We start from the raw sequence: 25128 nt of genomic DNA on the forward strand, positions 1-25128 counted from the left end.
GTTATAAATCCTTCTACGAAGAGCAATGTTAAATTAAAGAGAAAATTGTAAGAGGGTTTAGCTTCATATTTTAAAATTCAAAAAAGAGTTAAAAACTAACAACGAGAAATACTTGAAAGCGCAAGACAATAAATTTTTCAACAATGAAAATGGCAGAGATGAAACAGAAGCATCTTTAAGTCAGATTCAACATTTGAAGATCTACTTGCACACAGACAAACACATAGATATATAAAACTCTTTCCACAGAGATTTATGTGTTCTTATTGTTTTAGATGTTGCTTATATTTTACTTATTATATATTCATCTATTTGAAAACGAAGTTAAGTTTTCTTTTAAATTTTTCTTATTTTGCAAACTTTATTGAATATTTCCGAATCAAAATATAAGAAAAATTCTTTTAAAAAATGACAAACTATAGAATTTTGTTTCGATCAAAAATATTTGAATTTTCGAATCATCATCATCGTGATCAATTTGAGTCTGGATAACTCTTCGCATCAAGAAAAATCGTTTGCACAGGAAGTGTCTTCATTTCTACACTTTCTGGCGATTGTGTTATTTTTGTTTTTGTCACATAAATAAATTTCTCATACTCGAAACCATAAATATCAAACTTAATAGCATTTGGTGACGTTGGATGAATAAAATCCGGCATCGAACTTGGAAAAAATTACAGAAAAAAATAAGAAAAAGAAGAACATGAAAAATAGGTAGTGACACTGTGATAAAAATCATTAGTAGAGAAAAACAAATGGTTAGATAAACTCATCAATTTTTACGTCCAGACATACAGGAGAGACATCATTAGATCTCTCTCATTTGAAGCTAACAGTTAATGATTGATGTATAATTTGAGAATATTCGATCATAATTTATTTATAATCAAATAAATAAATATCCATACAATACTTTTATAATTGAACAATAATTGAAAATTCTTTCTTTTTCTTATTGAAAAATTACAAATTTTTTAAAAGTTGCACCTAATTTGATTTCTGATATTAGATGTTGTACTAGTAAATAATGACGAGAATATAGAAAGGAGGCAATTATAGTTATAGACTTAAAAAAAGATGAGGAAAAAGTGGAAGAGGAGAAATGGGTGTGATCAAAGGAAGAAAGAGTGAGGGATTCATTAGACATTTTACATTTTTACTCCTCTAATAATTATCTTTACAGAATTCCTCTGTAAGATGATGCTGTAAGAAATTCTTGTGATGCTTTAAAAGCACAAAGTTCGATTTAGCGTCATTTTTCTGTTGTAAAATTGAAATTAAATCGAGTGTGGCATTTAAATGAAGTATTTCAAGCAGTAACGATTGTATATAGTGACAAAGTGTGCAGACATGTTGAGTTTGTGACTTTTAAAAATCGAGTATTTAATAATAACAATGTACGATTGTACATTTATTAATTCACGAATTGGTGCTTTACAAGGGTATTTATAAAGGCGCCTATTTATAAAGGCGTTATATCGAAGTTTGGCTATGGTCTAGTTCTGGATGAAGATTTCCATGGATTATTTGCTTTATTTATATAGTTTTATTACTTTGAAAAAACGATAATATTTGAAAAAATTTTTTCCAATTTAAAATATATATTTTCTCTTGATTTCATATATATATATTATCCAATAACTTTTGTAAACGTTTGAAAATCATTTATTATATTTGATTCTGTTATTGTTTTTTTTATTGATAATGTCTTTAAAATCAAAATATTTACAAAAAGTAAGCTTTAAAATTCATGAATTTCTGGAGGCATATTACATACGCTACTATAATAATCTGTACCTCCAGGCTTTTGGCATAACAAAGACCTCAAGGCTACACCTTACATCTTAGGGCCTCAAGCTACACCACAGGCTATAGAAAGATTCACTCTTACAATTTATTATCATTTAATAGAGAGATGGGCCTCATATCTTATAGCTTAGGGCCACATCCTTGATTGCATTGTACTATATCTCATTTTATAGTGTATAATAAAGATAAATCTATGAATTATTATTATATTTTATAAAATTTTAATGCTTAGTTAATTTAATATAAACTTTTACTATATTTATTTATTGTTTTTACATTAAAAATATCAAATTCTTCAGTCAAAATGAGTAATTTTATACAAGAATTCTATGATCTTAATACAAAAATGTGTTATAACAGAATTAAACTAATTCTAACATAAAACTAAGGCGATAATTAACGTTGGATTTAGTTTATTGATCTTATTTATGCTTCCATGCATCTCACTTATACAATATCCATTGAATTTTATTCATTCTACTGGATTTTCTAGCTTAATTTATGGTCTTAAATGGCTTGCATTTAATACACAATTATTATTATTTCACGTGGAATTGTTTTACTAATTCGATAACACACTATTTAATATGAAATTGTAGCAAAATATCAAAGAAAATCGTGATTAAAATGAAATATGCCGCTTTGGTTATGTAATTAAATTAAGAATTTCTGAAGTAAATTAATTACAAATATCTCTTCTCCAAATTTAAATATTGTAATAAATTTAACTTCTAAACTAGTCAAAGGAAATAATATATTATAATTTACAGATAATAATTACGATATGATCCGAAGTTTTACTACTTTTTCCCCTAAATAGGGTGACCCAAAACTCGGTTAAGCGTGTTTTGACTAAGTAGATGATGATGCAGATTTATGATAGGCAATTTTTGAAAAGTTTGTTAAAGCGTTGTAATTTTTATATTAAAGCTTAAAGATGTTAAAAAAAATAATCACGAACAATCTAAATTAATTCATAAAATTAATTCTATCCAGCATCATTACATTTCCTACATGAAATATTTGTATTTTCTCTGTACTGATCATATTTTAAAGATAAATTTGGAATATAATTAGTTGATATAATAAAAAAATTAGCTTTTCGTATGTATTTTTTTTAGTAATTCGTCTTCATTTAATAGCTTACAGTTGATAAATCTTCTTTCATAATTGAGCTTTCAATTGATAACGAGGAAGCGGAATTTATAAACATCAAAGAGTAATAAATAAAAATCTTGTAAGAAAGGAAGAAAATCGTAAATTTTCTCAGCATTAAACAATATGGAACTTGCATTATAATTTTCAAAAAAATTATTATTGGTGACAATTTGAAAAAATTGTAGATCTAAAAATTGTAAACATTAATCTGAAGAATGATGTTTGATGAAAATTGAGACCAGATATAGAAATCTTAGGGGAGGAGTCCCATATTAACTATACACAAATTTCCTGTAGAGACCAGAAGTTACGTGATTCCAATTCAAATATTTTCTCCAGAATGGAGTTACACAGATGGCCGGCATAACTCTGTTGTTATCAGGAAAAGTATGATGTACTGTACAGGGGCAAAAGTCTACTAATTAGAGATCGAGAGCATATATTTTAAATTAAATACATTAAAATGTAATTAAAAATTGCAGTCAGGCATTGTGACGATGCGACAATAACTTTTGCTGGTTGTTATTGTATAAATACACGAAAAAGATATGCATTGTTAAATTTCTTATTGATTATTTCTCTTCATAATCAGAGAGTAACAAAAAGCAGCTTAGGGCCACACTCTTATAAAGATTCTCGTTCTTTTCTCAAAGACATTCTGTGCATATTTCCCACTACTATCTGTCGGAGGAGGAAGGACCACTTGTGTATTTTAGGTCAGGGAGAGAATCACAACAGTATAAATCTGGCTCTGCTCATTATCATCATTATTTTTTTTTAAAGTATTAAAGAAATTTGAAAATAATTTGCTTATATGAGTATATTTAAATTCAATTTATATCAAAACTCATAATTTTATAATAATTAATTTCTTATTATTGCTAACGAAACATATACATCATGACATATTGAAAAATTTCTTCAGTAACAAAAATATTGCAAAGATACTTCAGAAATTTGTTTGATAAAGTTATAGTTCATTTAATACGTTATTTTTACTTAAAATTCTTCAATTATTTTAATGTACACGGTTGTTTTAATTGATTTCTTACTCTAGGTTTATCGATCAACGGTCGTGTTTCTTCACTAACGACTCGAATGATAAGTGATGCGAAAATAGTTTTCCCAGGATGTCCTGTAGACGTAATATTAACAGCTAATTTTTTCCTGTTTTGTGTTTCTATAAATTTTTAAGAACTAGAGCGTGACAGCCAGATGAACAAACAGAAAGCTATTTCAATACCACAATATATGTCTCTGTTCGTCTATCCTAAGACACTCAGTATTGCTTTACTTTTCATACCTTTCTACATTTTTTCTCTATAAAAATAAAGGTTATGCTATTATTTTTGGTAAGATTTTTCGAAATTTATTCCTTAGAAACACTAATATTTAATTATAGTAATATTCGAGATGTTTTTCCTTTCATTGTTGCTCGAAAAATCGAATTTAACGAACAAGTAGAAATGTTTACATAAGAAAATCTATTGTTTCTTAGCTTTAGCATTATGAATTCATGTTGTATAAATATTTATATAAATAAAATAATTTGTATTGAATCTATTTTTCATTACGCTTCTAAATTGAAATGTCATTTATATTCGGATCAATATCACGACTGCATAATTCATAAAGAAAAACATTGTTAAACATTTATAAGATTGTTAATTAGTTACTAGAAAGTAACTATTCTCTTATTATGAAAGGTTTATTAATAAATAATACAAATGAATAGTCGATTAGCTTATGTATCGAGAGAAGTACGATTGATTGATGCCAGGCACCAGCACAATTTTTTGTTTTTACAACTAGTCACAGTTACATCCATTATGACAAGCCTGATCCGAATTAAAATCAACTAGCATTGGTGAGGAATGGTGACGATGTATTACGCATGATAAATTATGGAAAATTAAACCCGGTTCGAACTGATATCTGTCGTCCATAGGCTACTATCTTGTGGAGCATCTAACAATAATAAGACACGTAATAAAATACAGTAAATTATAAATGTTTAGGTTTATTTGTATAAGGCAATGAGACACGTAGGCGATCTGGCAAGGAGAATGCCTTCCGGAAGGATTTTCCATGAGAAACTGACCCCTATTTAGGTGTTACAAATGCGAAAAAAATTCAGGAAACTCTACGTGGTCTGAGATGTTCCGATACCACAAAAGTATAGATACCGGCATCGGGTATCAAAACAGGAAATCTTGCCGGCTGTCACGTCGCTTTTCAGTTGTTTTTATTGCCGAGAAGATACACCTATCACTTTTTGCGCGGTGGATACGTTCCAAAGAACGCCGTGTAAAAAAATCGCTTAAAAAATACAGTACATGCATCCAGTAGGAAAATGCTGAATAGGATCCACAACTTCGATGGAACGAAAAAATAAGCAATTTGCAAAAGAAACACGAGCTTTTTTATTCTAACATTATTTATCGTTAACATTATTTGTACGTAAATATAGTAAACACAAGGTAGCGTAGAAACATAAAATCGAGATACGGCATTTTCTGGTTTACATATAGTATTGTATTATGCTTAAAAAGAACAATTAAATTAAAAATTTTTCAAAAAAACTGTTTTCCCCGTGTAAAAAATCAATCGCGTAGAAAGATTAGTTGTGTTTTGTCCACCGTGTTATTTCGAAATAGCGTAATATGGGCCGCGTAAAAAGAGGAATAGGTGTACTGTACTCGTTATAATGAAGGCTGAATAGGACCCAGAGCAGCAATTAATATTTTTTACTTATCCAGAGAATTAAGAATTGAATCCCAGCTATCTGATTCAGAAGTCATTGTGTAAGTCAGTATCAGTTTACACTCGTATGATGTCTTGGATACACAGAAAAAGCCCCAGATGTAGTCTTGCTAATGGGCTCTGTGCGTACTAATATACAGAGAATAAGGTTTGATAAGAAATTATCGGTGACGATGTAAACAATATCTTTACATCAAAAGTTCTTCCTTGTGTTCAAATTTTACAAACATCAGTGCAAACAAGTATATACAAATTGTCGCTCATTTTAAATGTCACTGGTGGTCCGAGTCGATTACCAAACAAAAGTACTATTTAATTTTCAATTAAATGTTTATTTATAAATAGCAGTCTGATCTCTAAGAATATATAGATTCTGGAAATGAAATTTCACGTAATATTATGCCTTTTGCTCATAAATATATTTTATATAGGTTTAACTTAACCGAAAATAGTGTAAAATCCGGTATCGGCAGTATCGGGACGTTCCTACACGTGACCATGTTGGCGAGGCGCGAACCCAGGACCAGTGTTTAGTGGTTCCACTAGGCCACTGATAGGCTTTTAATTACTTAGAATAATTACTTTCTATACACACTGAAAATCTATTCTTTCGCTTCAAATTTTCACGTTATTTCTGTAACATACAAATTAAATGATTAACTTAAAGTTTACTGCCTTTAAATAATTTAATTTGCAGTAAGGCAAGAGTGCTTCTTGGAAAAGCGTGTAAAAAATTTGTTATCAATAGAAGTCATTAATAAGACCTCATACGCAGCATATTTACTTGATTCAATAAGGTGAAGAATCGCAGGAAACTGGAAGCAGGTCAATTCGTGTGTCGAGAGTCAATTATCCACCCAAAAATGATTTCGTGATTACGGCAACAATTTCAGAAGACTGATGAAGCGTCAAAAAAACTTGGACAAGGTCGCTCGATAATTTTTACATTTCGTAATGACTGCTGTATTACGTTAGCAGGAGATGGTCTATAGAGTTTGTAGTCAGGTAATTTTGTCTTTAATTCTCTTCAGTAAAAGGGGAACTTGAAACACTCCAGGATACACTGTTTTAAAGCAAATCATATTACTAAATCTTTAATAGATGACACTTTTATTTAACAATTTACATTTTACACACTTCTACTGTCCATTAGTGGCCGACTTGAATAGTAGTACCGAACCATGGCAGTTACCTGCGGGTTTTTGACCGAACAATGAGCTGACCGCATGGAGATTTTCAGGTTTTTTTCATGTGATACACCTAAATTGGGACAGTTTCCTGTAGAAAGCCCTCCAGGGAGGCATCCTTTTGTCAGTATCCATGTGTTGCATTGCCATGTTCCACCAAAACCAAACCAAACTCCGTGCCACCTAATTACTTCCATTAAGGGCATAACCGAACGCATTATTGGTATAATTAAAAATGCCTTCATAGTGCCTACGGCGAGAAAAGAATCAAAAATATAGAAAAAATTTAAAATTTAAAAATTGACATTATTGCCATTATGGAAGCAATACATAACCTAAGTAAACTACATTTATTACTTTTAAAAATTTAACTATAAATATTAATAATCTTCAGAAAATTAAGGAACAAACACAAACAATTAAAAAAAAACCTGACAATTCAGAATTTCATTCATAAAATAATAACAATATTCAAAATGGCAGCGTGTCAGTTTGCTTACTTAGAACCGTACTTTTCACGCTTTAAAGTTTAATGAAAATTATATTTTAAAAAAGACAGTTTAAAGATAATTATTATTTAATTAAAATTTTTTATTGATCAAAATTTATTAAATTTGTAATTAAGACGTTAAAAATTATAGTCACTTAAATGGAAATTAAATATTTATTAACAGAGAAATATTTAATTTCGTTCAAAAATGAAATAATTAAAAATAGTAGACATTTTTATTAAAATTTATTTACTTAATAGAATATTTATAATTAAATTTTTACAGTTATTATTGATAAATTAACCAAGTCACCTGTACATTGTAAGCTATATGAATGACCACAATTACGTCTATTATGGGTAAGCTTGATTCACAATGGGTTACTAGTATTGTTGAAGGATGGGGAACGATGTATCAACTTGTATTGTTTATGTTAAATTATGGTTAATTGATTAGTTAACGCAAGGAACCAGCACATCATATTCTGTATATACAGTATATTTGTAATTACTTCTTATGAGCTCATTTCTCATCCATGTTCAGATCATTCCTGGCGATAGGTTAATTTTATTATTAAAGTTTAAGTTGAAAAATTGACTAAAAGTAATAAATCCTGAGTTTATTTGTGATAAATTCATCTATTTTAATTAAATATCACGCAAAGAAAAATTTAACTAAAAGATTTAATGTATTATTGATTTTATTACTAAAATGCATCCAGAATATTTCAGGATGCTTATTATGTCACTTACCATAAAATTGTGTGGTTAATATAAAACTCCATAGTTCAAAAACTATAAATTATATTAAATTATAAAATATAGTAAACATGCGTAATTTAATTTCATAACAGCAACACCACGACTTTTATTAAAAAGTAATTTTGTGTTTCATAAAGAAATAAAAATGTTTCTTACATGAATGATCAGGAATACTTGCATTAATGAAATTATAAGGCGATTATATTGAGAATTTCCATTTCAAGATAAAACGTTTCACAAAGTCACTGTTTTTATGAGGATGATGCAAATATGATATAAGCATGCTTTATATGAACTTGTACTTACGTAAATAAGGAACTTCAAAACAATTTGAGAGCTGGAAAAATTACATAAAAATAAAATGATAAGAAATTAGGAATTTTTTAATGGCCTACCAGTGCCCGAGTGAACAACAACTGTTCGTCATGCGACCAGATCAGAACAAGAAGAAGTCGGTTGTGGGTTGGAGTCTCACTTGGAGTTTTCTGTGTTTTCTTGACCTGTCTGACATCTAAATAGAGGTTAAGGTAACGCAGAATGCTAACTATGGAATCTATTTGACTAGGAGGGTAGAGCTAAGAAGTATTCTGGTACCCTTCAACTTTATGCTAGTAACAACTTTATGTTAGTAACAAGTTAGAGTGACTGTGTGTAAAAATGGTGAATGAAGTAATCGTCATAATTTTATGATAAAATAAATAATCATAATTATAATAACTTGAAAATAGTAGACATTTGAAATTTTAACTTGAAAATAGGAAGTGTCCTCACTACCACTAAAAAATTATATATTTAGTCCAGCGCGAGTAGCCATCTTGCACATGATAAACAATGATGTCACTAGCATAAGTTAGCATAAACAAAATAAGCTGAATGAACTACACGGTAGTTCAGTCAGCTCGTTTTGTTTACGCTAACTTAGTAATTAGAATTCTAGCAGTGGGTGGAGTTCAGTATCTCAACATAACTGGACTTAGCATGAATTCTGTGGCTCAGTTTTTCCTTAGAAAGTCTCTCTGAGGCATTCCCTCGGTAGATTGCTCATGTATTGCATTGCTGCATTCCATCAAACCAAATCATATTTCTGAATGCCATCCTTTCACTAAATGATAAATAATTTAAGCGTAATAATACATTTGTATATCATTAATAATTTCTAACATGCAATTATTACCAGTACCAAGCCCTATCGTAAGAGGAGCCAGTAAGGAATTTTGGATGGGCATCACATTTATAGTACCTCAAAAAGTGTTTGTTACAAACTACTTCATAGTATTTCTTGTGTAATAAAAAAAAATCTTTATTTTTGTTAAATCTTATCATTTAAACAAACAATACAACTTTTTAATACTCTTTTATAAATAAATTCAGGCCTCAGAAAGGTCCTAGATTCTCAACTTCTGTAAGGCCTGACGAAAATATAAACCATAAATAATTTTTTTCTTTTTTATTTTGATAATAAATAAATTTTTAAAATAATTATAACGTTTTATTTTGTTAAGTATTTTTATTATTAAACAATTTTTAGAGGGTACTCTTCATGGGAAACAAATGCAAAATGTAGTTTCTATTTTTCTTATCTGTAGAAATATTTACTATTTTTTTGTAAAAATTCATATAAAATATTCACTACAATATTTTTATTTAAATAATTATATATTATTTAATTTTCTAAATATTAATTTTTGTAATTTTTATATAAATTTACAACGTTTAAACTCATTATTCTATTTGTTATGGTTTAAAGTGCAGTATCATAGATGTCTCCATTGTTAGCAGTCCTTTATGATGTTTATCGTTTATAATTTATAAATAAATATTTATAAGCATCTAATTGTAAGTCGGCTGCTTAATTAATTACTCATATTAAAGTAATTTAAAATTTCTATTGTTGAAAATTGTTTAGTTTAGAGCAATAGTAACTTTATATAATGTTTATTTATAATTGATAATATAACATAATGGCATGAATTTTAATAGCTGAAAGCATTTCTGCTCTTTAACAACACAAATATAAATGAAATATTAGAATTATTAATGCTCTGAATGAAATCTGAAATATCTGAAGCCGGATTTACAGATGAGGATCTAACGTATGAAAATTTAATAACATACCTGAAATTAATTTTAATTTGTGAAAATTAATCCGAAAAAATTACCTAATTTTAAATAAAATTTCATATGAAATATAATTATATAATTAAATTAAATATTCAATGTTCGAAGATGTAATTTCAGATGATCGTAGTTTCATTTCCGAAAGTGAATGATTTCTAAAAATACGTATCAATGACAGAGTAATTAATTTATAAATTTTTAAAGAAATTTATATGATTTTTCTAAAAATATAAGTTAAATTTTTAAAGGATTATTAATTTTTTAAGAAATTTTTGAATAAAAAGTTGTATAAAATGTAACAAAGTTACTAAAAAAATGTAGTAAAATACATAAATAATTATTTGTAAAATACTTTTAAGTGAAAAATTTATGTATTAATTAAATAATATTTTAATTACCTTCTTATAAGTAAAATAAATTGAATAAAATCAAATAATCAATCATAAATGTTCCTGAATAAATCTATTCATGGTTTACAGTTATGCAATTATCAATTTTGCAAGATAATATATTAAATTTTAAAATAAATCAATATGTTTTGAAGGTCTTTATGGATATTCATTTCTTATAATTATCCTCTATACATATCTACACGCATTGTGAATAAAGATGAAAACCATGTAGAAAAGAAGATAAGATGATGGGAATTGATGAGAAGGGAAAAGGCCAAGAAAAGGTAGAGGTATGTGATAGACGAAGAAAAAAAAAAAAAAAAGAAACTGAATAAAGAATGGGTAAAAGATCGAGTAGTTTTATGGCAGCTCATTAAAAGCAGCGACCCCAAATAAAAGTAGCATGATCTAAGAGAAGATTTCAATTCCTTAAATTTTTCTAAATGTTCTTAAATACAACATAACGTATTCAATTGGTTTAATTTAATTTTAATGTTTATATTATGTATTAAATTTATACTTTTACTAAATTACACATTAAAGTTATTGTGAGCGTATTTTCTATATTTGATTCAAATTAGTAACTTGTTGCAGCATTAACGTCTGTTGCAGTTTTCCAAGTTGAAAATTGTATTTTAAATATTTGATAACACAAAGCTGTATTAAAAATCGTAAATCCAATTATAAATACTTATTAGAATACATTTTTTCATTATAATATTAATTTTAGTGAAATATGTATGCATTACTTTTCCGAATATTCACTATATTTCAAAAATATTGAAATTGTCCTTAAGATTACGTGTACACAATCGACAAATTGTTGAAATGCTTTTTTTTTGTTCTTACGATTTATTCAAGTTCTAATGCAGGCATGTACACAGACGACGATGCGAGAAAACTGTGCTTCAACATTTGCCTGAATTGTGAAAGGTTATACAACAGAGATTTGAAACAAGATTGGTCTAGTACAAGCAATAGAAATTGTGCATACTGTGTAGCGTATATCAGAGGGGGTTAGCGGCAACAACTGTGTCTCTGCTCTTCAGATTGTGCTAAGGGATTTTGAGAAAATGGACTTTTGAGAGAACAAGTAGTGACAATCTCTACAAGTAGTGACAATCTCTACAATGCCCATGATGCGGGCAGGGTGCCCCAGCTTGTTTCGTTTGCGTTTATTAGTGAGTTCTGTGCGTCTATTTTAGGCTTATTGTGCCTTTCGATTGCGCTCATTCATTTTGCGCTTTAACGAATCCTCAGGGGAAGCGGTTACTGAACCTCCCAGTGGTCCTGCCCGCAAGTAGCCCCTAGTGGGCGAAACTAATCAGTAACTGCGATTGTTCAACACGATTGAAAAGAGTCCTTTTAAGGACTATGGCCAAAAGGCCAAAATCTTCAGAAACGGACGACGAGACGTCGTCCCTCGAGATGGAAGTGTCTCTCGAGTCAGAGAGAGTGATTCGTGCGGAAAGTATCCGCGATAAAATCAAGGAATATATGGTGGAAAACAGCGCTTGCAAGATGACCCAAAAGCACACAGTGTTCATCTGCGAGAAGATCGAGATGATCATAGATTTGGTAAGGCAGAGTGAAGAAGATCCGCTGCGAATTGCAATGGACGACATTAACCAAAAACTGGACAAAATCCTTACAACGCCAACAGCAGCACCAGTGCAAAGTTATGCACAAGCGGTTGCGAAGACAGCGAAGCAGAAGCCCAAAGAAATAATACTAGTAGAACCCGAACAAGAGGGTGAAGATCCAGAACGAACTAAAGATCGTTTAAAGAAGAACGTAGACCCACGACAGCTCGGAGTGGGAATTCAAGCCATGAGAAAACTGCGACGCGGCGGCGTGGCAATTGAAGTCGGCTCTGAGGAAGAAAAGAAGAAGCTAAGAAAAGAAATAGAAGAAAAGACTGGTTTGAAGACTAGAGAGCCAGCGAAGAGAAGACCCCGTATAGTTATCTATGGAGTTGCCAGGGACACTCCGAAAGAAGAAGTACTGGAATGTTTGTATGAACAGAATGACATACTAAACTGCAATCTGAATACTGATGAATTTAAAAGTGAAGTAGAACTGAAATTTAAATATGGTAGCCGAGAAAAACGGACAGTCAATTGGGTGGCTGAAGTCAGCCCAAGGGTCCGCCAAGTACTGTTGCCCAAAAAGAAAATCAATCTAGGCTGGTCTAGATGTGGCTTGGAAGAATATATAAATGTCACCCAGTGTTATAAGTGTTGCAAAATCGGGCATATAGCTAAAAACTGCACGGAAAAGGATATAGTCTGCAGCCAATGTGGACAAAACCATAGGTACAAAGACTGCCCGAATAAGGGCCGTGCTGAATGCTGCAATTGTAGGCGGGAGAAACTTAAAGAAACAGGTCACAATGCGTGCGACAAAAAGTGTCCCTTGATACAAAAAGTAAGACGAATGATAATTTCTAAGATAGACTATGGCTGTAACTAATCAAGAACAGTTTAAAACGATCAAAGTTTTACAAGTAAATACGCAGAAATCAATAGGGGCAACTACAGCATTGTGCAAGATAATGGAGAAGGTAGATGTCGCACTTGTTCAAGAGCCCTACTGTCGTAGAGGCACTCCGGGCTGCCTGAGAACGTCGTACCGGACGCTGTTTGACAATAGTGAGACACCAAAAACTCTGATGATAGTTAACAACAGATCAATCCCAGTGCTATACTACGCACAATGGAGTAACAAGAGCATGACCTGTATTGAAGTGGGACACGGAAGAAGTAGTATCGTTATGGTTACCGTTTACTGCCCGATAACAGAGGACCTTGGTCCATTATTGAGTGAGCTGGATGAATTGATTAGAAACTTTAAGCATAAGTGTATAATAATCGGAGGAGACCTTAACGCCCACTCACAAATGTGGGGCGATCCCGGCAACGATGAGCGAGCTGACCTTTTGCTCGACTTTGTGAGCGCTAATGAACTGCACATAGTGAATGATCCTAACTCCCAGCCTACTTTTGATGGCCCAAGGGGCCATAGCTGGATTGATATCACGATGTGCAACACCAGTGCTTTAAGGCTAATCCAAAGTTGGGTCGTGGCTCCGATTACCAGCCTAAGCGACCATAATTACATCTTTATGGAAATCAGACAGTGCAATTGGATGGAAGAGGAACAAACGGCACATTATGCCATCAATAAGGCCGACTGGAAGCTCTTCCAGATGAAACTGGAAGAAACGATAGAAAACTTAAGTCTGGACAATATATCACATAGTATAGAAGCAGAAGACAGCATAACTAGGTTTCATAACAGGGTTATTGACATATGCAATGAGACTATTCCGAAAAAGATAAACAAGAAGAGAGCAGTCCCGTGGTGGACTAAAGAACTGGGCGAGATGCGGAGAGTAAACAATCAACTCCGTAGAAGGTATCAGAGAACAAGAAACAACCAAGAAAGACATAGAAAGCAAAGTGAATATATGGACCATTGCCAGGCCTATAAGCAGAAGATAAAGGATGTTAAAATAAAATCATGGAGAGAGTTCTGCACTAGCAGTTCAACCAAACCATGGAATTACATCTATAAGGCGTGCGCGGGAAAGCTGAAGCTACCGCAATACCTTACAGCCTTGAAAGTAAACGAAGAGTATACAGAGGGATATGTGAAAACAGTACAAGCGTTGATGACGGGGTTTTTCCCGGAGGATGACCCCGCAAGCGACACGACCAAGCATATACAAATAAGAGAGGAAGTATGCACTACATACACAGGGTCGATGGACCCGATGTTTACCGAAGAAGAGATTAACAATGCCGTACAACGGCTCAAACCAGGCAAAGCACCTGGACATGATGGTGTGGTGGCAGAAATAATGCACAAAATTTGGAATATCAACCCCAGTTACCTCAGCAAAATATACAACTTATGCCTCAAGTTTGGAATCTTTCCTAAAATCTGGAAGATAGCCAAGTTGGTCATCATACCAAAGAGCGACCAAGCAGAAAAGAGCCTGGTCAAAAGTTACAGGCCCCTTAGCCTGCTACCAGTGATGGGAAAAGTCTTGGACTTCCTCATCAGCCAGAGGATAACTCAACATCTCGAGGACATAAATTTCCTCAGTCCAAAGCAGCACGGTTTCCTTCCGAATAGGTCAACGGAGGACGTCATCTGCATGGCCATCAATGCTATAAAAAGTACATTAGACAAGAATAAGTATTGTTGCAGTATAAGTTTGGACATACAAGGGGCCTTTGACCATGCGTGGTGGCCCCTTATCCTAAAGACGCTGAGAAAAGCAAGCTGTCCCGTGAACATCTATGAAGTAGTCAATGACTACTTAAGCGATAGAAAAGTCATCTATAATGCTAACGGCTCAAATATACATAAGATACTCAGCAGAGGCTGCCCTCAGGGGTCTAACTCGAGACCTCTATTCTGGAATATAGTGTACGACAGTTACTTGAAAACGAACAAAGGAGAAGGCATTACTGAGTTAGCATACGCTGATGATACAATAATAATATACGGCTCAAACTCAAGAAGAGAAATAGAAAACACTGGTGACAAAGTTCTAAATCTAATAACAAAGAGGGGTAAAGAACTCAAGCTCTACTTTAACCCCCAAAAGACAAGAGCGATCATATTCACAAGAGGAAGAACTCCCGACCTATATAAGAGACCACCAATAATAAAGATGGAAGGACATAACATAAAAGTGGAAAAAGAAATGAAATACTTGGGAGTGGTGTTGGATCACCGTTTAACATGGTTGCCACATGCTACTTACGTACGGACAATCTGTACAAGCCTATTTAACGCTCTAGCAAGAGTGGCCAAAGTGAAGTGGGGACTAAAGAGTGAAGCTATTGCAACAATCTATAATGGGGCATTTATACCAAAGATAACTTATGCAGCAGGTGCTTGGTATGAAGCCGCTGAAAAAGGAACCATCAAAAGAAAGCTAAGGAGTGCACAGAGGGTTGCACTATTAAGAATGACTAAAGCATTTTGCACTACCTCCACGGAAGCTTTGATGGTGATTGCCGGGACAACACCAATAGACTTAGTTCTTCGGGAAAAAGCTAAAAGTTATAAGTGTAGAAGAAGACACCCAATAAGCATAAGTGACCAGATATATCATGAGAGGGATTACGAGAGGCAGCCTATGGCCGCCATGTTACCTAAACTCTATAATCGCAAAGCTATTAAACTTGCGGAAGAAGAGGATAGAGATGAAATAGAAATTTACACTGATGGGTCTAAGGTTGAGAACAGAGTGGGAGCATCGTTCATTGTAATAAAAGATAAAGAGGAAATTCATCAAGCTCAATATAGGTTAGACGATAGATGCTCTGTGTATCAAGCAGAACTGTTTGCCATTCTCCAATCCATAAAATGGATTCTCTCCACCAGTGTTTCTGGCCCAGTGATAATAAACACAGATAGTCAAGCTGCAATCTACACACTGCGGCAATTCACTGATAAAAACATAATGGCCATGGAAGTCAAGAGTATCATAGAGGAACACGATCTTAAAATCAAAGTGAGATGGGTAAAAGCCCATATTGGAATTGAAGGGAATGAGAGAGCAGATGCTCTCGCCAAAGAAGCCACTCTACTTACTGATGTCTCCTATGATAAAATCCCAATGTCATATATTAAAAGACTGCTACGGCAGGAATCAATTGATGAATGGCAAGAGGAGTGGAGTTATAGCGAGAAGGGACGGCATACATTCTGGCTGCTCCCAAATATTGAAGAGAGAATAAACGAATTAAGATGGCTTCCACAGGATTATACCATTACACAGCTATTATCAAACCACTGTAACACAAAAGAATATTTGAGAAAGATCGGCAAGCAACAAGAAATATCTTGTGAATGCGGTAAAGGTGACCACAGCCTTGAGCACGTTATACAAGAATGTACAAAGTATGAGAGAGAAAGACTACAGTTACAGCTCCTTGCTAAAGAGACCATTAATGCCACTGACTTGGACTTATACATGATAATCCGGACCAAAGACATGATCCAAGAGGTGAGAACCTTCACGCGGAGAGTACTGTCGTGAATGAGGGAGCGAGTTGCTCCCCTGGCGACAAGAGTTACAATTTTGTAGAGGCAGGATGCCTATGTATTATATGTAAATAACTCTTTTTATGTATGTTTTATGGCTTTATGTGTTAAATTGAAGTTCGAATAAAGAAAATGTCTCCCTTGTGGTGCGAGTAGCGGTACAAGGGTGTTACTGATCCCCGAAAGGGGAAATGATGATTACCCAATGAAAAAAAAAAAAAAAATGCCCATGATGAAAATTGCTCAAAAATATATTGGTTTCCTGGCAATTCTGTGTTCTGTATGTATACACACATACCCACCTATACATATACACTTACCACACACCACACACGACGAAATTGTTTTTAGTACTCTGTATACGACACTTGGTAGCCAGAGAGAATACGACAAAGAAGTATTTCAACAATTTGTCAACCGTTTACACAAAGCCTAATAATTTGAGCCTATTAAAATTACAATTTATTCAGAATAAACTCAGATTAATTAATACAGAAAATTATCTCGTTATTTTATAAGAAGATATACAAACTTGTAATAAAATTAAACTAGTTTTAAAATTCACATAATGCACTTTAATTATTAATTTATAGTTAAAAAACTGTAATAGTAACATCAATTTTCTTATCAAATTTCTTTACTTCTCCAGTAAAACCTTGTTAGGATATTTTTGTTATTCATAAAATTTCCATAATTAATCTTTTGATGAATATCTGTTTTTGACATCCCATGTCATCCATATATGATGTGTAACTGGGTATGTGTATGATTACTCAATTATAACACCACCGGAACATTTTTTAAACTAACGTTTTTTGCTGAAAATTAATAATTAATTTTATTAGATTTAAAATAAAATAAAATTATTGCAATATGTAAATGTAAAAACAAATAAATCGAATTACCTTTTCCACAAATTTTATTTTTTTTTCAAAATAAAAAATAATTAGTGAATATTTTAGATTTGTATTTATTTAATTTTCTCTTTACGTGAGAAAAATTAATGAAATTACAAGAATTGCATGCAACTGTTGTTAAGGATGCCTTATGGTATTCTTATGGTATCCTATCTACAAGACTCCTCGCGGTAAACTATGGTCAAATAACAATAAAATATAAAAATATGGCTAAAAATAACTGAAGTTGCTGTAATTCTTCAAATTGTGTAATGAAACATGTTAATATAACGTAGAAACTAATCTTTATATGCAATACAATTACAGAGATATGATAATTTCATAAATGTTGGCATGCTTCTTACAATTCTTTAAGGGCATGAACATTCATATAAACGTAAGTCTGGTGAATCAAAGATTATTATGTTCAAAACAATAAAATAGATAGTAAATAAGTTATTTCATTCAGTATACTAAATATGTTTTATGTATATAGACTATACTGATAAATATAAAATCGTAATGTTATTCTAAACAAAACAAACTAAAATTTCTAATGTATGTAAGCCTATCATTACCATATTTATAAGAAAAATCTGTTGAAAATGTAAAGATTTAATGAATATTCGCCAGAAATCGCTAAAAGTTTGTTCGAGAATTTAAATAATGGTTTATCTTAAATTCTTTTAGGCATTTTTCAAATGTTTCCTTATATATGTTCTTTTTATCATTCACATTTTGGCGAATTTTACAATGATGTTGATATCACATGTAACATCATATGTAACATCTGGCAAGATGATGCATCACTTTGCCAAGAAACTATCCATTCTCCAGGAAACTGGTTATAAATTCTTGTAACAATCGTGATTAATTCAGTTACATAAATGCAAATAAATATCTCATTTCTCGTTATTTTTTTCCAAATTCCTATTCAGATTAACTTTTGGTGTAAACATCACATTTTTATTTTAGTTAGAATTTCAGGAAAGTGATCCTTCAGCAAATTTCCCTGCATTTTAAAATTCAACACACTATATTTTAACGCTCAAGAATCCTGATTTTAATGTAAGAATAAAGGTTTTATGCCACTTATATTCATTAGAAATTTGCAAAATGTGAGGTTCCAACGAGAAACGTGAACTTCACTCAATTGGTGTTTTTCTAGATTACTCATTTATGAGTTCTATCTTTTAGAAATCTTAAATAATTCAAGTTTTTAAAACGTTATTTCAAATTTAATTATCCTTTTCATTTATAATAACTAATTTCATATCTGAATAACAAAATCCAAACCGACTAACATTAAATACTTGGCTTAATTCCTCGTAATTAATTTTTTAAAAAATCTATAATTAATTTACTTTGAAAAAATTAAAGATTTTTTAAAAAATTAACCTAATTTTTAGTCTTGTAATCCGATTAACGGCTTTGATTGATAGATTTAGTTAAAAAATTTGTTTACTTTAAAATATTTTACTTGAAGAATAAGAATTTAAAAAATATCAAAAGAAATTTCGCTGTATTAAAATATCTTTGATTAAAGACAATTAATTTTTATATTTAAAAATTATCTTAATATCGTTAATTTCATATTTACTCTGATTAAATTTAAGAATGATAATTTTATATATTTCTAAGTCCTGTATGCTTTCGTCTGTATCAAATTAGACTTAATTAATGTTTTAAAAATTATTTATTAAAATGCTACTATACAAGATAAATTATACTTTTTCTAATTTATATAGTTTATTTTAAAAAAATAACAAAAAATTTAATAATTATAATTTAATGGGCATTTGTATTTCCTGCGGTATACCTGAATAACTTTTAAATATTGTATCACCAGATGACGCTATGATTTATGAGAAAATATATTGTCAGTTGGTTTGTTCCGCCATTTTTGGTCTATCAGTATAATAAATTCATTTAATTTTAATTTCTGATTCTTTTTATTGTTAAAAATGCCAAGCAATTAATTATGTTATTTATATAAAAATATTTTTGAGTTATTTAAATCATTTGAAAATACAATAATCATATTAATCTTATATACAATTTATATTATAATATTACTTCTGAGAATAATTTTATGTCCATAATTACTATGTTATATATAAAATGAGAAAAAATAAAAATGTTTTACTGTTACAGTACTGTAACAGTAAAACATTTTTATTTTTTCTCATTTGTTATATAAACATTTTAATAAAACATAACAGTATTTTTATTGTCTTTGCAAAGAAACATATAAATATACAAATTTAATAATTATCATCTTTAGTTAGTTTTTATGGCCTTGTAGACCTGCTGATGTTTTGACCATGTGTTTTCATCTTTCTCTATTCCTAGATTATCTTCCAAGTTTTGACTCCGTGTATCGTAGTAGCATTCTTCACATTTCCACCCATCTTTTTTGTCCATTAACGGGCGAGTGAATAAAACCATTGAACACTGGTAGTTAGATATATCTACAGTAACGCTATACTGAATTACTATGTAAATATATAAATCTTTTTTTACATAAACGCAAGATGGAAACCTCAGTTTCCTCGTATAAGGCCTGTCAATGACCGGATGGATAAAACTATTGTACGCTAGTAGTTATTCCTGGTTTGCCCCTCATCAGTGGGCTGGCCATATGAAATTTTCCGTATTTTATTTACTTGTGTAATATTTAAATAGGAAGCCAGTTTCCCATAGAAAGTCTTCCTGGGAAGAACCTCCTTTGCAGATCGCCCAAGTATTGCGCTGCCGTATCTCATCAGTCCAATACATTCTTCCATGTTTTTTTTTAATCTGCCACCGGATCGTGTCAATTTTCAAGGCATAGATTAATTTTATCTTTTTACCAACATTCATATAAACAATAAGACTTACTTATATACACATGTGGCTCTTTATACTGTCAATGATCAAAAGTTTTGTAAAAAATTTGCACAATTCGTTGTATTTATGTTTCTGTAAGAAATATACATAACCTATATATATATTGTTTGCCGAGAACCATTTTGTTATAGCTCCACTTATGTAAGTTTTAATAAATTAAATTTAAAAGTTTAAAAAAATATTAAAATAAACACAGAACAAATTGTTTATACTCTAGAGATGTCAAAAATGGACTTGAGTAAAGACAGAGATAGGAAAATGAAACAATTTACTTTCATTACTCTAATATATAATATAATAGTTATAGAACAAAGTGGTTCTCGTCTAGCAATATCCTAAACGGGATATTTTTCTGAAAAACATATTTTTAGCGGATTGCGATTTCCTTTACGTCATGAGATTTATTGTTCAGATTTCAGCTGGATATAACTATATGCTTTATAATTGAAAGTCCCATAATCACACATGCAATTAAAGCTCATACATTGCTAATTACTCAAATTTAGGCTATTGTTAGATTATATAAGAATGATTAAATAAATTCGCATTTAGAAATTTTCTCTGAAACATACAAAATGTTATTGTTACAAGAAAGTAAAATACTGCAACGTAATCATAGAAAGCATTAGCTGAATAATGTTCTTTAGTGTTCTAAAAATTACAAATTAAAGAACTCCAGATGATGGCCAATAAATTTGGTTAGAGTTCGAAAACATATCGCTGTTTAAGGCAAAAATTCATTTTATCAAATGAATGCCAAAGTACGTTAGCTGAACATCAAACATAGGAGTACAGTACTGTACATATGAATAAACTCGAGTTATATGTAGAGAATTAATGTATTCGTGTCAAAAGTATTATTCTAATTATATATCACTTAAATTCTAACATCTGAAACTTAAAATTATGTAAATATATATCATTTAGTTAATGGTTAAATTTAAATTATGTTACAACTTAATCTGTTAGTGATGTTGGAAATGAGAGAAATTTGGAAATGGAGTTTTCAAGAGATTATAATGTTTTATTATTTTTCCGAAAACACCAATTAGAAATAAAATTTATTAATTCGTCGAGGTTTTGGTTAAAAATTTATTTTAACTGAACATTTTAATGTATTATAAATCTGGATTCTCTTTGCCACTGTCATATAAAGGATACATAGAAAAGATTAGATAGTATGGAATCAGGCAATGCATCTCTTGGGCAATTTTCCAAAAGTGGTTCCTTCATAGAGGATATGTAAAAAACCACGTGACCAGCCAGCTCGCTGGTAAGGTGCGAACCCAAGTCTAATTACCACTGTACTCTACATTACAATGGTTTTATGCATCCGGGCTTATATAGAAGGAAAATGAGGCTTCCACCTTGTAAATTTATGTAAAAAAAGATTTACATCTTTACACAGTTATATAATATAATATTGTTGCAAGTATATGGAAATTTTTAACAATAAAATAAAAATGATTTGTTTTATGTTTAATATAAAATGTAAATATTATGATAAAAATATAAAATTGTAGATGTAAAATCACAGATTCTACTTTATTTTTTCATAAAGAAAAATAAAATACAATTCGTAAACAGCCACAACGCGTTTTTGTATTTTATATAAAGTACAAAAAATTTAATTCCTTTACTTTTTAATTAAAGATTGACATAAAATGTGTTTACTTTCAAATTGAAAAGAAGCAGACTAGAGCTTAAAAGTCAAAATAAATATTTAAAAAAACCGTTTCAGATTTTTTCTATAACATATTAAATAAACACAAACAAGTCAACTGAAAAATTGTGATGAATTTCTAATAAGAAAGTCTGTAATAATTAATGATTTGTAAATAAGGAACCTTTATGTAAAAATAAATATCATTTATTTTTAATTATTGTTGTATAAGTAAATGACAAAACAGGCTATTATTTTATTTTATTGTTGGAAATTAAATGGTTATATTGGAGATAGGCGAGCACTATTCACGAATGAATTGTTGTATGTTACATTGTTAAAAAATAAACTCGAATATCATCAAAATCACATCATACGTACAGTACAATCACAATGGCGGAACCAAACCAAAGAAAGCTCAACTCAAAAATTAAAAATGCAGTAAAACCTGTGCGAACCACTCTCATGGTACGAAATATTTTTTCTCATTAGATAGGTATCCCGTCTATTAAGGTTCCGTTTTAAACAGGTTTTACTGTATTTGAGTAATTAATAAGTACAGTACCTGTTATTAGTACTACAATTGTATTGGGGATAGTTTGATGAACCATATTTGACATCATAAAGTTTTTAAAAACAATGTTTTCTGTATTTTTTTCTGTCAATGCTATTCCTCTTGGATCCACAACAGTGTATAGATCATATTTCTTCAGTATCCGTGGTTTAATTTGTGACAATTAAAGGATCAAACTAGATTCAGGTAGTTTTCGAATTCTTCTTTTCCTAAATAAAAAATCTGCAGTAGGTGAGAATGAAAACAAATATTTTTTAATCTTTTGTAGTTGAGATAAAAGTATCTAAAAAAATCTATTTTAAAAGCAAAATTCAAAATTAAAAGTTTGGAGTTTCGATTCTTAAAATTTAGTAAATTGTTTTTCTTTTTTCTTTTGTTTTATTTTATTAATTTATTAATATATTAAAATAAACATTAAATAAACGATCAAATCTTTATTGTGATCGTCACAATGCCGGGCTACAATTTTTAATTATATTATTAATTTAATTTAAAATATATGCTCCCAATCTGAAATTTGTAGTGTCTGCCCCTGTACATCATACTTTTCCTGTTAGCAATAGTTCTGTCGGTCTTTATCTAACTCCGAATTGAAATAATATTAGTTTAGTTGTTACAATTAATCAGGGCTTTCTGCCACTAACCTTTCTATAATTTGTTTTGACTTACATGTATCTAACTCTGTTCTCAAGATTAAGGAAGGACAGGAAGACAGTGACAGTGGGAATTTATAGGTCTCAATATTTTTAATTGCAGCCCATATTAACTTAATAAGTTGCATAAAATAGTTCACTAAGTATTCGAGTATTTTTGATCTGAATTCGTGGTTCGAATGTGAGAAAAGTAATATTTCGCGTCTCTTTCACGAGCTAGCATGTGGAATTTTCTGGGTATTTTTTCATTTGTCTAACACCTGAACAGAGATTAGTTTTCCATAATAACTCTCCCAGGAAGCAACCTTGGGCAGATTACGTTGTTTTATTTCATCAACTATCCAAGCATTTTTAAAATTCAGATAGATCTATTCGTCTTATACAGATATTAAAATAGGTTTTTAGTATATTGAAAAATTCTTTATCAAACTTTAACTGTTTGCATGTGAAAAATGTTTTGCATATAGCTTATTCTTTACAATGTTTACTTATAATTTGACTGTAGGCCTATATAGGTGTATAAAGTACAGTCAAGCAATTATTTGTTCGACTCCAAATTTAGCACCAAATCGAGTGTGGTGGCGAAAAGATCCTCAAATAACGAGAACAACATCGCTACAGACTATAGTAATAAGATCTACACACAAGTTCGAGTTTAAAAACTTAAAAGTCACGTCATGCGGTGATAAAAACATCATTTTCAATTCAAAATAGTGTTTTTCATAAATTATGGACACCGAAGGAAGATCCAAACACAAGTTTTCATTATTTCATAAAGTGAAGTGACGCTATTTAGGAAAACAATACGTCGAGGTTACAAACGTATACAGAGTGATCCATTTTAAAAATTTGTTAAAATAATTCACTACATCTTTTTTAAAATATTGCTTAGTAACTACTGAGAAATTCCAATGACAATTTTATAATTTCGTATCACATGTTTGAAGTTAATACTGTAATAAAACTGTGAATATTGAAATGGAACATATGAAATTTAGTAAATTTGGTCGAAATTTTCACCAAAAATTCGTGAAGATTTATATTTATGAAGGTGTTTTTCTACTTTGAAATTAATTAGATCTCAAATCGACTTGATAATTATTCTGTTGCATTATACACCAGAATATGATCAAAAACTAAAACTAAGAACAAAAAAGAGTTTCGAAAATTCAATCATCTCGCTAATTAAATGTAACAACAAAAAATACCGGTATATATAAATTTCTATTTGTCCTACTATAATTTAATTTTATATGTAATTATAATATTGATTTCTTGAAACTTTACAAACTTTATGGAAGCATTGTACCTGCTCGAAGCATTCATAGTGTTCCGGCCTGAAGCATTCATTGAAGGAGTGAGTGTAAAAAATTTAATCATGATGAATTAATACGACTAATTAAAATTTATAATTTTGTATAGATTATATGTGTAGTTTGTATAGATTATAGTTTGTATAGATATAGATTGTAGTTTGTATAGATTTTGTGTAGATTATATGTTTGTTTGTATAGATTATATATGTAGAAAATAAGCACAGAACAGAGGTGTCCTTACACTCGAGCACTTGGGACACGTGTCCCCTTTTTGGCTGTATTGTCTTCTTCTTAATCCGCAAAGAGCCCTAAATTCTATTACAAATTAACAATAAAAAATTAATGACTTCTTTAATAACTATTCTGCAATTATTAAAGAAACTAATGAATAT

The sequence above is a fragment of the Centruroides vittatus genome, unplaced genomic scaffold (genome assembly GCF_030686945.1).
Source record: "Centruroides vittatus isolate TY-2023 unplaced genomic scaffold, ASM3068694v2 scaffold_464, whole genome shotgun sequence".
NCBI classification, from domain to species: Eukaryota; Metazoa; Arthropoda; class Arachnida; order Scorpiones; family Buthidae; genus Centruroides; species Centruroides vittatus.